The sequence below is a fragment of the Canis lupus genome, chromosome 14 (genome assembly GCF_003254725.2).
Source record: "Canis lupus dingo isolate Sandy chromosome 14, ASM325472v2, whole genome shotgun sequence".
Lineage (NCBI taxonomy): Eukaryota > Metazoa > Chordata > Mammalia > Carnivora > Canidae > Canis > Canis lupus.
Window position 1 is genome coordinate 19,245,567 of NC_064256.1, and position 14,831 is coordinate 19,260,397.

The 14,831-nt window shown below is 36.2% G+C and overlaps 1 long non-coding RNA gene across 1 annotated transcript; it reads right to left on the reverse strand.

Moving 5' to 3' along the window:
• Positions 1–5,979: 5,979 nt before the first annotated feature.
• Positions 5,980–10,881, reverse strand: LOC125752445 (uncharacterized). The gene is made up of 3 exons (XR_007401956.1): positions 10,292–10,881; positions 8,773–8,918; positions 5,980–8,275 (listed from the first exon to the last, which is right to left on the reverse strand). It is a non-coding gene; the product is annotated as an uncharacterized LOC125752445 (long non-coding RNA).
• Between the last annotated feature and the right edge of the window lie 3,950 nt (positions 10,882–14,831).

Below are 14,831 nucleotides of genomic sequence, written 5' to 3' on the forward strand. Positions count from 1 at the left end.
AACTCATTACAGCTGTTAGTGCGTGTCCAGTGAAGTGTTTGTCTGCAAAGCAGAATGACTACAAGAGTGTGAGTAGGCTGGGGCTGGAGGTGAGCGGTGAGGTGTAAGTGCTACATGTTCTGTAGGAGCTGTGCCATGTCCCTGGGTCAGCCTCTAGCCCCTTGCACTCACTATCTCTTCTACTCAGCTCATCTTTCCTCCAAGCTCTTTGCTTTGCCTGGTTCATTGGGATCCTCCCAATCTCAGCTTCTCAGAGAGGCCTTCTCTGATCATCCCACCTAAAGTGGCCTCCTCAATAACTCTTACGGTAATTACCCTACTTCTTTATCAAAATATGCCAGTTTGGTGAATCTGCGGATTTAGTTTCTCTCTTCCCTACTTTGTGCTTCATTGTATCCCTAATGCCTAGCAAAATGCATGGCACTTGGAGGGCTTTTTAAATATTTAGTTTAGTGAGTGAATGAATTATCCCCTCAACAGTTCTTTGCTATGGATATAAGTGTCCCAAGTTCTGAGAAAAGGAAACAGGGCCAAAGACATTACATGGCTTGCTACCCAGCTAAAATAGAAAAGTTAAAATGTAAACCTAAGTAGTTTTGACTCAAGCTTTTCCTGCCCCATCAAAACTTAAGTTGGTTGGCTTTTTAAGACCTTGGGTAAATTGCATTCTTAAAAGTGTCATAATGTCATTAGTCTTTGTGTAGGTGATTGTTCTCATATATTAATTTTGTATAAGCCACACAATACATAAAAAAAATAAAGTTTTAAAAAGATTTTATTTATTTATTTATTTATTTATTAATTTATTTATTTATTTATTTATGAGAGAGAGAAAGAGAGAGAAAGAGAGAGCATGAGAGAGCATGAGAGAGAGAGAGAAAGCACAAGCAGGGGCAAAGGGAGAGGGAGAAGCAGATTCCCCATTGAGCAAGGAGACCGATGCAGGCCTCAATCTCTGGACCCTGGGATCATGACCTGAGCCAAAGACAGATGCTTACCCAGTTGAGCCACCCAGGTGCCTCTGAAAAATAATAAATGTTTAAATGAGCTAACATAGCACATACATTATAGGCAATGAAGATGCAATTTATTATCCTAGTATTTTTTCCCCTGAAAACATTTAATATTTTAAGTGACAATCTTAATATTCCCCATTCAGATGTTTAGAGCTTTTTTACAGGTAGGACATTTCATTTTTTCTTCAGTTACTTCCTTTAAACCATGATGGTTTTTCAATTAAACCTGTAGTACAGAAAAAAAATACCTATAGTATAGTTTTTCTGCACTGACTTCGTTACTAAGTTGGGCAAAGCTGAATTGAGGGGAGAAGCAGCATTACCTAATGAATAAATAAGTGTATTTTTGAAGAAATTACATCCTCCAATCAATATGGGGTTTCAAAATCTGGTTTTAAATTCTAGGGTATTTGTTTTGTTCTGTTTTACATGTTATCCATTTAAGAATCTGCTTAGTAATATATCTCATGAAGCAGTTAAGTATAATCAGATATCAAATTTCATTAGCCTTCTGTCTTCTGGTAGCATTTTCACAGATATATGAATATTCATTATTCAAGGAATGTATAATGAAGTGAATATTTTCCCTGCAAAGCTCAAGGGAATAGCTATTTTATTTATATATATATATATATATATAGCCAATATTTTATATATATATATTATATATATATATATATATATATATATATATATATATATATCACCAAATATCTCTCTTTCCTTCTAGGCACACAGGAAGATTTCCTTTCCTGCCTTCTGAAGTTTGGGTGGCCATGAGATGGGCTTTAGCAATAAAATATGAACAAAATGCCATATGTCCCTTTAGATACTTTAAAACAAACAACTTGCAATTAACTCTTGTTTCCTTTCAGTAACATTCTCATGATAAAAGTGAGTGAGACACAAACATGGCTGAAGTGAAGTCTAGGTAGTGATGTGAACAAACAGGCTTGATTTAAAGGTAACCAGACCCAGTTTCAACTTTGCCCCACCTAATCCTATGATCTTAGGCAGTTCAATTCATAGAATGATCTCTTAGTTTTATAATTAAAAAAAAATTGTCACTTATAAATTTTCACTTTTAAGTGGATCATACTGCCCCTAAAATCTTTCACAACCACTAATTTTTTTAAAAAAATATTATTTTGCTATTTCTTGTGATAATAGAAGCAAGTATATGTGAGAAATAATAATTTAAAATTAACTACTTTAATTCTTGTGGAATAGAAATTTCTTGTGGCTTTAATTTTTCTCTATGTCATATCTGTTATGCAGTTTTTGTGGTAATAAACTTGCAAATTGTTAGTGTGGATATTCTACTCATTAAATATTACTAATTATTAATATTTATCATATGTGTTAAGAAGTTGTATCAATCTTCCATATATTTTATAGTTCTCAGCTTTTAGGAAACCATTTATCCAGATAATAAGCTTCACAGGATACTGTTGAACTTGAAAACATTCATCTATGCATTCAGAACATTTTGATAAAAGCTATATTCCTCTTCTCTCCTAGATAGATCTTTACTAGTTATTTCTGTGTGTAAATTATTTATTTAAATTGTGATGGTTAAGTTATACATAACTTAAAGTAGTTCCAAATAAGTAGATAAGGGCAGCTGCATGACTGGGAATTTGCAGTTTAATAACCATTGAATGGTAATCAGGGAAGAGTCAAAGGAGAAGGGCCCATCTGTTCATTGGATAGAGTATTAGGGCCAGTGAATAGTTAACTCTTTCTTAATTAAGGAGATGACATATCCCCTTCTTCTTTAGTACCCAGAATCACAAATTCATAAAGATGGACTGAGAATCCACAAGTAATAGGTACTATTTTCTTTTTTTGAGAAATAGCAGAAGTCATCATTTAACATTATCCAGCCTTGTAGAAGACAACTGAGCAATGGCACCTTCCCGTGTTCCCCCTCCTCAGAAATAAGCTATTAGACTTAATAGTGTGTGGTACAAAAAATCTTATAAATGACAAGAATCCCATTGTGTTTTCAAGAGGAATTATGGTCAATACATTTGGGCCCTTTGGAGAATAAACATTTCCTTTATGGCATCTTCCTGCCATTTAAGATTGGGAAATGTTTTTATTCTTTTTTTCATTATTAAAGTTTAAATTTCTCTTGACATGACAAAGTACCTGAATTAATGAGGGAAAGGCAATTTAAGTGCAGGTGTGGGTATATATAAAATTAGAAGTTTTTCTGCAGTAGAATATGTACATCTATGTATATAACTCCTTTTTCTTTTTCCTCTCCTCCATCAAAGAGAAACCATTTGGAATAGCATCTAGTTTTCTTCCTCTAAAACTATGATGATGTGATGTGGCCCTTTAAATTATTTTAGCATATACAAATTAGTCTGTTTTATGTTTATGTATGACCCAGAAGGATGTTCAGATGAGGAATTAGCATCAACATGTCCCCGATCACCTGCTGCTTATGAGTCACAGGAAAGTAACATCAGTGTATAGACTAAAAACATCATCAATATCACACTCTTGAGAGGTAAGTTACCTAGTTAAAAATGAAACATGCCTTTGTAGTAAGGTTGCATTGTCTGAAAGACAAAGCGTATGATGCGGCATAGTCAGATTTTGAGCCAAATATAAAGAGTCATCTGTGTCTGTTATGGTCTGCATTGCTGTCTGCACAGGTAACAGTTTATGTGATGCCAAGACAAATTAGAAATACTTCTTCTTAACAAATTAATTAATTCACCCCACAATTCATAGAACTTTTTCTACTCCAAGTTCAAGTAGCAAATATGTAAGGTAAGCAACCATGTGCCCAGTTTGTGTGTTGTCTCTGAGTAATATTGAAATGACTATGTGGCACCTGGGTGGCTCAGTGGACTGTGTCTGCCTTCGGCTCAGGTCATGATCTCAGGGTCCTGGGATCAAGCCCCATGTCTGGCTCCCTGCTCAGCAGAGAGTCTGCTTCTCCCTCTGCCTCTGACCTTCACCGTGCTCATTCTCTCTCTCTCTCTCTCTCTCAGGAGTGTGCTCTCTTTCTCTCTCAAATAAGTAAATTAATTAATTAATTAATAATAATAAAATAAAATTACTATAGCACATGAACTTGTATCATAAATGGCAAGGTGTATCAGTGAAAGTTTTATGTAAAGAAAATGGTTTTGGCTAACTTGAAGAGAAAATGAATCTGTTTGAAAGTTGTCCACATAATCATTCTGGAAACTAGGGATCCAAAACAAGAAAATTGATATAGGCAAATAAAGGTTGGCCAGAGAGAAGGAAGCACAGCCAGTTGAGGCTGATGAGCACTCTTGATGGTTGCCACTGGAACTTCCATTAGTGGACACCAAGGCTATGATTTTATTGTCTCTGCCAGACTGTTCAACACAAGACACTCAAGGCTGCTGCCACTGGACTCCACATCTATCTCTGTTGAGCTTAAACTACTAGCTGCTGACTTTTGTAGCTAGTAGTTTCTCAGCACCCTGTATCTTTTGAAGCCCTGGTTGGAAATACTCACTTGGCCAAGTCTGGATTGTGAGTCTACAGTCAGGCTGCCAGGAGGGCAGGAGGAGAGTGTCTGCAGCCTCTTTGGCTTCTGAGGTCGGAAGCAACACTCAGATGGACAATAGGTAGGGTTGCTGGGGGCTGGGTACATAAAAAAAATAGAAAACCACCACATAAGCCTTGCTCTGTCATTTTTCTATGTAATGGCAAGGATATACAACCAAACTAAATATTTTCATTCAAAAATATGTTTGCATTGCCTGAAAATGGTAGAATGTTCCCTTTAGTGTCATGTCATAAATTAGTAAACTCAATTTAACATTATCTAAAATTTTTATAACACTGTCCTCTTTTACATATGATGGCACAGAAAATCTGTGGCTAGATTATTTTCTAAATTTAACTTGAGAGAGTATGATGTATTTCAGAGGGATTTGAGTTGCCTATTAACATTATCCCTTCCCTTCCGTTTCAGATTACTTTAGCTCATTCACTCAGTAAATTTTTACTGAGCACCTGGACACTGGAAATAGACCAGGGCCGGCCACAAACAGCTCTGAGTCTAACAGAACTGATTGTTTATTTTGCCAATAGCTACAGCCACTTTTAATCCTGTGCTCCTTTGAGCCCTCTCAGGCATGGGATGGAGTAGTGCCTTGTTCACTCTACTGTCAGAGGGTTCACCACTTCCTTGGGCATTAGTGAAACTGGTGCAGGGTCTGATGTTCTAAGTCAGTGAAATAAGTCTTCTTAAACTACCATAATCTTATGTGTTTTCCCAGATTTGACTGGCAATGCATACAATACATATAAACTATATATATACACACACACACACACACACACACATACACACACACCTACTACATATAAACTACACATAGTCCTATGTGTTTTCCTAGATTTGACTCTCCAACTTTTATTACTCTCTATAAGGACCATTTCTAGTATATTTGAGGCCATACCAATTCCTCATGCAAGGCCAAGCATGATATCATTACATGAATTTGGGGCATACATTTAAGTTCAATTCCTCTCTGACCCTCGTCCCCATTAGTCCTAACCTATACATCTACAGTGGTGCCGCTTTAGGCTCCATTGTGGAGTTCTAAAGACTGGAGTGGTTTTATTTCATAAGCCATTGTTTCTCCATTTTTTTCTTGGTCTCTAAACCTGAAGAAGAAGGCAAGGAACAGTTTACGTTTGCAAAAATATGACCAGATAAATCAAGTACTGATTTCCTTTTAGTGTTGCTCTTACATGCATCTTCTTGCTTCTCATGTTCATTTTTCCTCTTATGGAGGAAATATATTTAAAGATGGCTTTTCCTCATCTTTAGTGTTTTGCATTTTTAATATGGTGTGCCTAGCTGTGGGGTTTCTTGTCCTGTCCTCTCCCCTTCCCTCCCTTCCCCTCACCTCTCCTCCCCTCCTTCCCCACCCCTCTCCCCCCCTTCCTTTCCCTTTATAACACTGCTCCATTGTACAGGTAGGTAATGTGGCACATCAATCTGAAAACTCATGTACTTCTTCAATTCTGGAGATTTTTCATCCATTGTCTCTTCAAAACTTGCCTCATTTCCTTTTCCTCCATTTTTCCCTTCGGGAATATTAAAGACATGTTAGAGTTCTCATTTTACATATCTTTATTTCATTTTCAGTTTTTAATTTGTCTCTCTGTGCTGCATTCTAAATAGTTTGTTCAATCCTATTCAGCCATCTGGAGAGTTCCCAGTCTTTTTTTTTTCACATACTCAGGACCTAGAATATCTTAGAGTTGATTATTGTGCTGTTTGCAATGACCCGCAGTGGTCCTCCTCTGATGTGGAGATTTAAATGATTTTATCTTTTTTCTCTTCCCTAGCATCAGTCTTCTTTTCTTACCAATTCTTTGGCTATTTCATTATCTAAGTTAAAGTTAATGATTAGAAATTTGATAATGAGAAATAAGGTAGCTAGATCAGCAAGACAAATCTGCTTGACTTTGTTACTCCACTCATAATACACTCTTGACTCAGTTGATCCTCTGTTTTCTCTCAGTTTGACCTATGAAAATATGGAGACCAGAACCATGCATTTATAAAACAGTGTGTTGGAATTAGTGTCTTCTTTTCAATTCAAAATTATATAATCCTGTGAACATACTAGGAATGTGTAACTCTGAATATCCATGGTAGATCTAAAGAACTGAGTTTCTAAATTGCTAATATTCATTACTTGCCTTTCATGAGTGAGAATGGACTATTCGCCCTGAAAGATAGAAAGTAAAACTTCTATTTCCTCTGATTCCTCTTTTCTGTAGGTATGAAGATAACAGAGGTGAAGAAAAGTGATGACTATATCATGATGGCAGCAAAATGTGCACAACCAGTTACTGCATGAGCCTCACTGCCTCCCCTGGTGATGTAGTGACCCACTCCTCGCTCCTTGCCCTACACAAGTCCTTGGTCTGTGTGCCAGAGAAACTCCCTGGTAAGTGAGAAGCCACCACTGACACTGTTGCCTAAATGGGTCATGCATCTTATTGTAGGACTTTCTGTGAAATGCAGAAGGACAGGAGTCATGTCCTTCTGTGAAGGACAGACAGAGTCTGTGAAGGACAGGAGTCATGTCTAATTACTTAGGATTAGAAATAGAAAAAAACAAAACTTTAAAAAAATCTAGGTTTTGGGGAATGTAATGCCTGCTTCCCTGATCAGCTAGGGTCAGAGATGCTGATAAAGCTCTTATAGTTTGAAAGGTGAATGCTGATAGAGGAGAAGGAATATGAAACAGCTTTTCTGACTCTGCTGCCACTTGTGCCTGACTCGGTGGCATTTGTCCTTGACCCCTGTAGACAGAGCTTCTGATTTTATTATTTTTTATTTTTTTAAAGATTTATTTATTTGTTTATGATAGACATAGAGAGAGAGAGAGAGAGGCAGAGACACAGGAGGAGGGAGAAGCAGGCTCCATGCAGGGAGCCTGACGCGGGACTCGATCCCGGGTCTCCAGGATCCCGCCCTGGGCTGAAGGCAGGCGCCAAACTGCTGAGCCACCCAGGGATCCCCAGAGCTTCTGATTTTAAGCCACCTTCCCTCAACTTTATTTTTTCTTTAAGATTTTATTTTATTTTTTAAAAGATTTTATTTTTTTATTCACAAGAGACACACAGAGAGATAGGCAGAGACATAGGCAGAGGGAGAAGCAGGCTCATTCAGGGAGCCTGATGTAGGACTTGATCTTGGGACTCCAGGATCATGCCCTGGGCCAAAAGCAGATGCTCAACCAGTGAGCCACTCAGGCCAGGCATCCCCCTTTTTTTTTAAGGTAAGATTTTATTTATTTGTTCATGAGAGACACAGAGAGAGAGGCAGAGACATAGGCAGAGGGAAAACCAGGCTCCCTTTGGGGAGCCCAATGTGGGGTTCAATCCCAGGACCCCGGGATCATGACCTGAGCTGAAGGCAAATGCTCAGCCACTGAGCTACCCAAGGTACCCCTTCCCTCAACTTTATAAAAAGGAAAGCCATAGAATAATTTGAAATTAGGAACAAGTTTTTGGCCACTAATGGTTGTAGTATTGTGCCTCCAATATTCAAGGAAGCTCAGCTAGTAAGTGAACTTGGTATGTTATTAATCAAGCCACATTTTTTTATTGAGAATTTTCTATGTTCTCCACACTGGAATTTTAGTGAGAGATAATAAAAAAAGATACATTCTCTAGTAGGCCACATTAATTGATTCATCAAATGCTTCTTGGGATGTAGTCTTGTGCCGAGAGCTCTAGGGAAAACACAGGTGTTTAATTTAAGATCTCTTATATAGTAGATATAAAATATTTCTTTTCTAAATGAAACAAAAATATCTTATTTTTGATAAAGTTTTCTTTATATATATATTCTTATTCAAATATATATATTCTTATTTCCTTGCCACTTGCTCACAAATATTTAACTTATACTAAATCTTATTACATGAGGACTTCCTAGTGATTAATTCTAGGGAGAATAAAGATACAAAGAACTTAAGTATATTAAACTCATAGTAGCCTTTAATTTGAATATTAGAATGCTGTTGTTTTATGAAATGGTTTTGTAGTTTACTTTTTTTTTTTAATTATCAAAATTTGAGAAGTTTGGAAAGAGAATTCTGAGAGACTACCCTGAAGACAGTTGGCTAACCGTGCCCAACGGGAGGTTCAGATACATTACATGTACATAAGCAGATGAATTAAACTTTGCATTAAACAATTTTACATTAAGCAATTTGTCTTCTCTCACCTGTGAGGAAGTTCATAGTAAGAAACCTGGCATTGCCACTTGTTCTATGTGACTTTGGCTGGGAGTGCAAAGAAAATTTTCATGCTTTTCTAGTTTTCTGCTGGAGTCGTAAATATGCCACGTCCTTGGTGTTATTTCTGCTGAGCCTTCAAAAAGGAGATAATTTTGTGGCAGTTTTGAAGATGAAACAGTGTGTAATCAATAAAAAGAATGTTCTTTATCCCCCTTGCTTCCACTTAGCTCTCTGTGTGAATTCTAGAAACTATTTTAGAGATAGATTAAAATTAAATTTAAATTATTGAGTCATGAGAAGTAAATGCAGACAAAGTAAAGAGAATCTAAGGGAGCAGACTAGCATCCAGCAATCAGAAATTTTCTTGTCTTTCAAGCAATAACCTCGAAGATAGTCCATTAATTAGTGAAGGAATTTCCATCTGATAGTATGGATATTTTACCAAAAATCACCATAAGATACTTGATCTCCATGGAAAGCTGGTGTGTGTATGTGTGTGTGCAAAAACAAAACAAATTCAAGTTGTCTTTGAAATTTTTAAAAATAATGTAAATATAAATGTACATAAATGTGAAATTAAATTATGTTTTTTTTTAATTTTAATTTTAGGAGGCTTCACTTCCAGTGTGGAGCCCAATGCAGAGCTTGAGCTCACGTTCCTGAGATCAAGTCCTGAGTTGAGCTCAAGAGTCAGATACTTAACCAACTGAACTACCCAGGCACCCCCAAAACTAAGATATGTTAAAAGGAGACTTCAAAAATGCTGAACATTAAGTCTGTCTATAGGCAGACTAAAGCATTTAATTCTAATAACTTTTCTGTATGCAAGTTATCTCACAGAACATGAGATATATTACAAGTTATGCTCCAGTTTCCTTGAAAGCAAAAAATGTATGTTCAAAGCCAATGGATTAATAATGCAGAGAGCTTATCAGTTTTTAGGACTATTAATTAATAAAATAAAATTGAGGGGAAATGAATAATTATACATATTCTTTTAAAACATAAGCTGATGACCTAACAAAGTATTTTTGCTGTTTATTAAAATCTATTTTATCTGGACTTTTTTTTTTTTTTTCAGTTATGCTGTGGTGTTTTTTTTTTTTTTTTTGCTCATTTCCAAATTCACTGTAGTCATGGGAAGTTATAAGTACTGGTAAAGTCTTATTCAGCTGCCTGCTTGCATGTGAATCACATAATGATTATGGATCCTTGAAAAAGCAAAGTAGGAAGAATTTTTCATACAATTTATAATATTGGACCTTTGATGAAGTTAGCTAAGTTGAATAAATCAGTAAAAAAAGAAAACATTCATCAAACATTTGTTTTTCTTTATAAACATCATCCAAAGCTTTGTAGAATACTTAGATGTATAATGGATAATGTGGTTATATTTGTGAGTTTTAGAATCTTACATGTAGTATGTAGATAATGTTTTTGTGAAAAATGTATCACATATTTCTATCTTTCTGTTCATTTTGAAGGGTAAGGAAAGATTTTTAAGACCTGGTCTCGGCACTTTGCAAATCTCTTCAGTTTATTTGGTAGTCCTTTAGAGGCTTGTGAAAAATTCTTCTAAAAAGAGCAAAGAGGTAAGTTAGTTGAACTACTCAACTAAGATAAACTTTAGAAGCAATACATTTCTTTTTTTTTTTTTTAAAGATTTATTTATTTGTGAGAGAGAGAGCTTGAGCAGAACGGGCAGAGGGAGAAGGAGAGAGAATCTGAGGCAGACTCTGAAATGAGCAGTGAGTGACATGGGGCTCCATCTCAGGACTCTGAGATCAGGATCTGAGCCAAAACTAAGAGCTGAACATTTAACCAACCGCGCCACACAGGTGCCCCCAAAAGCCAATACATTTCTAAGAGAGAAGAGCTTTATAAAATATATAGAATGATCCTTGCAGACTGTTTGACCATTTAACTGCAGGGAAAAGTATGGAGAATAAAAATAATCACCTTCCCTTTTTGTATATGATTCATACACAGTATTTGAACTACCAGAAGATGGATTTACTCATACAGATTAAGAAAAAATTTAACATATGCAAAATGCACAAGTGGTCTTCTAAGGGGCACCTGGGTGGCTCAATTAAGCATCTGCCTTCAGCTCAGGTCATGATCCTACGGTTGTGGGATTGAGCCCCATATCGGGCTCTCTACTCAGTGGAGAGCCTGCTTCTCCCTCTCCCTCTGCCTGCCACTCTGCCTACTTGTGTTCTGTCAAATAAATAGATAAATAGTATCTTAAAAAACAAAAAACAAAAAACAAATGATCTTCGAAGTGTCCATTGTCATTGAAAAATATTATCTCAAGTTAATGTCAATTTAACTTCATTGCCTAGTTTTTCTTCATTAAAATATAAGTGAATTTAAAAAAACAAATAACTTCTACCTTTTTTGTTTGTTTGTTTGTTTGTTTGTTTGTTTTTGAGAGCGAGATTGAGAGAGTAAGAGAAGGATGGAGGGGCAAAGTGGGCAGGAGAGAGAAAATCTTAACCAGGCTTGCAGGGATGGAACCCCTTGCTGGGCTGGATCTCATGATCCTGAAATCATGATCTGAACTGAAATCAAGAGTTGGATGCTCAACTGACTGAGCCACCCAGGCACCCCAAACTTCTACATATTTTAAAGGAGTATTTATCATTAATATAGTACACCAGCGCTAGTTTGCATCAGTTAATGAGAGCCAATTGTGCATGTATTTTCACAACTGTGTTCAGTGATTTCATATCATAGTATGTAATCAAATGTGGTGAGAATATTTACACCAAAGAAAAAGAAATTACTATGAATCACACTCCTAGCCCCAGAAACCTGGTTTACCACTATACCTTTAAACATTAACATATAATGAAAGGAAATGAGAAATTTGCTTGGGGTCAAAATCCAACCTTCCAATTAGGGAAACATCTTAGAGATTTTTTTCAGAGGATGTTATAAAAGATTAATGTGTTTCTTATCAAAATCCACTATGGTTTATTAAAATATTATTGAAATATAATGAAGTTCATCAGAAAAAAATGAATAGGTATCTATTAGCTATTAAAACCCTACAAAAGTCCAATAATTAAAATAGTGTGGTACTGGTACATGGATAAAAAAATTGGACAGAACAAAATACATACTCCAGAAAAAGAACATATCATATACTATAAAAATATAGAAGAAGAAGAAGAAAAGAAGAAGAAGAAAGAAGAAGAAAGAAGAAGAAAGAAAAAGAAGAAAGAAGAAGAAGAAGAAAAGAAGAAGAAGAAGAAGAAGAAGAAGAAGAAAAGAAGAAGAAGAAGAAGAAAAGAAGAAAGTGTTATCCAATATTTACTGTGAGAATAATTGGTTGGCACTTTGTAAATTAAAAAGAAAATTATTTGTGCCACATACCTCAAACAGTAATGCGGAAGTTTCAAAATAGAATTTAAAAATATAATTGTAGAAAAAGTAAAAGGAAATAGAACGTTTATCAACTGGTTCTCTACAGGTAGAGAACTGTCTTTAGGTTTCTGCTTCCAAAGTTGACATCTTTTGCTCCCATTCTAAGAACTCAAATAAGCTAGATATACTGGAAAATCATAGGTTTTTTCTTTAAAAAAAAATCCCATCAGATTGCTGAGGCTGCAAAGAAATCTAATGAACTAAATTCCAGAAACTGGTGACCCCTCACTAGAAGAGGGAAGACAAATAGCTGCTTCCAGCGCTAGCAGGGCAGTACTGCCGGGGAGACGGCTCGGCAGCGGGGAGAAAGTGGCCAGAATTTTTTTGGCAACATGTGGGTAAGCATGACTGATAAGATTCCTAGGTGTCCTGACCCCAGAACCCACAAAGGCAACAGCTACCACTGAGTCCCAGGAGCCCATTCTAACTTCCTTACAAGGACTAGCACTTCAGTAGCAAGGTAGTGCTGTGTATTACCAGTATCTGTATGCACAACTTTTATTGCTGTTTTATAAATAGAGTAATAATAATAGAGGTGGAGAGGTCATCAGCCCAAACTCACAGTGTGAGTGGGAACCAGCATTTATGCTCCGGCAGGGTGATAGCTTTCCGTCTTACTGACGATGCTATTCTGCTTCCCAGTAAATATTTAGTCAGAGGTTATTCATCAGTATAGCCTGATGAAGTTATTTACTGACTGAATGAACTCAAATTATCAAGCACTTTTCCCACTTTCTCTACAAGGAAGCAAATTCAATACATATAATTTGAAATTTAAGAGCATTGAAAAATTAGGACAACTAGTTTATTTTATAGAACTAGAAGCTATCTATTGGTGCAGGTGCGGGGGTTTTCTGCTCCAGAATCTGATGTTTATGATGCCTATTTGTTTTAGGTTTAACAGCTTTTCTCTGTTCAGGGAGTACCCATGAATTAATTTCCATGCTAATTTAAATTCTATCAGTGGTATGTGTAATTCTCCCTTTGCTCACTGTAGACCTACACCCTGTATCCACAGGGGATGGTGTAGGTAAGTTACACTTTCTATTATTTGCAAATGTGTCAGGACTTCCAAGGACCAACTCCTAGTGAAATGGAGTAGATACTTTGCAGAAAAATTCAGATATTTGGAATTTTTATCATTTCCTGAATTTGCTTTACTGTTTAAAATATGGAATTTATAGTTTACCACCCATTACCCAAATATATCCACGTCTAATGTTTGAATAAAAACTATAATGTGAATACATTGCCTGTTCCGTTATTATAATCAACTTCCCAGACACCAATAGCAATAAAGTACTTTTCAGAGTTAGCAATGGGCTTATAAAGATTTATAAAAGATTAGAATTTTCCCATACTTGACGATTCCCCCAAATTTTGTTTCTAGGAGTACTTTTTGCTAGGGTTCTCCCAAATAGGATGAGAAAAGGTGCTGCAGGAGGAATCTCCAATGGGGTAGGGACAGGTTTCCAGAGGAGTCCCCTGCCTGCCAGGAATCTCAGCCAAGGCAGTGATGAGGGAATTATATGAAATGCTGGTTAGGGACCTGTTTGAGGCAGTTCTCAAAAAAGAACTGCAAAATTAGAAATGTTGGACAATGCAGTGATGAGAATCACTTTTACATCACCCCAAACCCCTTTTCCTGAAATCCCTATCTCCTTGATAACACCCAAGATATAAATAGCGTTTTAATACTTTTACAAAGATTGTCACCTAACAGCCAAAACTTAACCTTGAAATCCATTCTTCACTTGTCATCACTGGTTTTCCCAAGGCTTTGATCTCATTACTTCCATTGTTATCTTCTGTTCCCATCTTTCAGTCATTTTTCTTTGGTCTTCTGCTCTTCCTTTTGCAATTTTAATTTTTGACATTTTTGACAATGATTTCTGGGACTTCCCAAGCTCTGACATCACATAATTGGCACAGAATACACAGTTAAGTAATTCTTGAAAACTGAATTGATCTCTGAGAGGCATTTCTACTTGGAAGTCACAGGATCACCTCAAAGCCTGACACCACCATATTGTCTTGCTCTTAAAATAAGTCCCTTATGTGTATAGTAATGACAGGGAGAACTAACATTTATTGAGTGATTATATACCACATATTTTCAATAAATTATCTACCTCTGACAATTTTATGAAATAGGTGATTTAATGAAGAAACAGGCCCAGAAACATTGAGCACAGGAAGCAATCAAGATTTGAACTCAGGTCATCTAACTCAAACCAGAGTCCCTCATATCACATCACAAGACCTCTGGCCTGCTTTTTATATGTGAAGTCACTCAACCCTTCTCAGTTCTGGTGTTTTATCTGTCAAGTAGAGGCCCAAATGAAGACAAACATAGCCAAAGATGGGACCTGAATCTATAGTTAATTAGAGATGAGCAAAAGGGATTGCACACTCAGCAAAATCAAAGATAAGACACACACAAAAAAAATAGGGAATTAAAGAGATTTTTGAAACTGCAGTCATGGTTTATCTCATTTATTTGAAAATAATACAAATATATTATCTTTTCCAGATTTTGTTTGGGGTCTGTTTTCAGGACCATTTCTTAGATTCTATGTTAAAAAAAAAAAAAAGAGGCAACAAAGACAATATA